This window comes from Silene latifolia, chromosome 9 (genome assembly GCF_048544455.1).
Source record: "Silene latifolia isolate original U9 population chromosome 9, ASM4854445v1, whole genome shotgun sequence".
NCBI classification, from domain to species: Eukaryota; Viridiplantae; Streptophyta; class Magnoliopsida; order Caryophyllales; family Caryophyllaceae; genus Silene; species Silene latifolia.
The window spans coordinates 58,547,920-58,549,787 of NC_133534.1; the positions used below are offsets into that span (position 1 = coordinate 58,547,920).

The 1,868-nt window shown below is 41.5% G+C and overlaps 1 non-coding gene across 1 annotated transcript; it reads right to left on the minus strand.

The window, feature by feature from the left end:
- Positions 1 to 320: 320 nt before the first annotated feature.
- On the minus strand, positions 321 to 427 carry LOC141602778 (small nucleolar RNA R71). The gene has a single exon (XR_012524687.1). It is a non-coding gene; the product is annotated as a small nucleolar RNA R71 (small nucleolar RNA).
- Between the last annotated feature and the right edge of the window lie 1,441 nt (positions 428 to 1,868).

Consider the following 1,868-nt stretch of genomic DNA (forward strand, 5'->3'; position numbering starts at 1 on the left):
GTACTCCTACCCCACAACATCTTACCGGAAACTTTATTGCCAAGTCCGCCTTCATCCAACTAGTTGAGAGGAGCCAATTCGGGGGAATGCCTAGTGAGGACCCTCATTCTCATATGGAAACCTTTTGCGATTATTGTGAAGCTATCTCTCAAATGGGCGTGACTCAAGACCAAATAAGATGGGTCTTATTTCCTTTTTCGTTAATCGGCACCGCAAAGCAATGGTTGAAGGGCCTTGATAAGGCCATCCTTGGAATAGATTCTTGGAAGAAGCTAGCTCTAGCTTTCTACAAAAAATTCTACCCACCGGAAAAGACTAACATGCTAAGAGCTCAAATTACGGGTTTTAAGCAAAGGGATGAAGAATCTTTGTATGAAGCTTGGGAGCGGTTCAAAGGTATTTGTCGCTCATGTCCTCACCATGGACTTAGCGAATGGTTTTTAGTGCAACAATTTTGGAATGGTTTATATGAAGATTCAAGGAACATTCTCAATATGGGATCAAATGGAATGTTCACCGAAGTTGATGACAATCAAACATGGAACAAGATTGAGGAAATGGCGGTCCATAATTCACAATATAGTAGGCCTCGCAAGGCTACTAGAGGAGGAAAGTATGAAGTGGACACCGTTACTCAATTAGGTGCTCAACTTAGTGCTCACATTGACACAATCAACTTGAAGTTTGAACAAGCTATGGCTAAACTTGAGGAAAGCTCAAAAACATCAAAGCATCATGTCAATGCCATGACGGCATCCTCATCAATACCAAGCGGGATATGTGAGAATTGTGGAACCTTGGGTCATGACTCAAGTGAGTGTAGGGGAACAACCGAACAAGTTAATGCTCTCCAAGCTTACAAAAGTGGTACCCCTTATTCAAATTTTTACAATGAAAATACCAAGTTCCATCCAAATCTCTCATACAAAAGCCAAAATGTTCAAAACCCTCAAACAACATACACTCCACCACCCATGAGAAATCAAAATCAAAGACCCTTTTACAATCAAAACCAAGGCTACCAAAATCAAAATCCATACAATCACCAAAATGACCAAGGTTTTGATGTCCAAAAAGCGGTCCTCCAAATGCAAAAGAATCAACAAGAATTTTTCACCCAAATGCAAAATGATAGCCAAGCAAAAGATACCACCATCAACAACATTCTAGCTCACACCAAGATGTTGGAAACACAATTGACTCAACTAGCATCTTCAAGCTCACAAAGACAAAAGGGGCAATTACCACCTCAAGGTAATCCCCCTAGACATGAAACGGTTAGTGCCATTCACTTGAGAAGTGGTACAAGATATGAAGCACCGAAGAAGCAAGTTGAGAATGAAGTTGTGAGAGCTAGTGAGAATGAAGTTGTGGTGCAAGGCCCCAAAGGAGGGGAATCATCAAAAGAAGAAAGTTCAATGAAAAATGAAGACAAAGCCAAAGAGAAGGAGCCTATTGTGGTTAGACTTCCTTTTCCAAGTCGTCAAGCCAAGCCCAAATTTGATAATCAACTTGGAAAGTTCATGGAAATTGTGAAGAACTTAGAAGTCTCAATTCCTTTCACGGAATTAATCAATCACGTTCCGGCCTATGCAAAGTACATGAAAGATATCCTCACAAAGAAGAAGTCGATCCGGAAACTTGAGACTATCGCCTTCACTAAGGTGAGTAGTGCAATACTTCAAGGGAGTTCACCTCCAAAGTTAAAGGATCCGGGAAGCTTCTCAATACCGTGTACCATTGGCGACACGACGATCAACAAAGCCTTATGTGATCTAGGGGCTAGTGTGAGTGTCATGCCGTACTCGGTAAGTAAAAGGTTGGGAATGGGAGAGCTTAAATGCACCAATATCACTCTTCAAATGGCC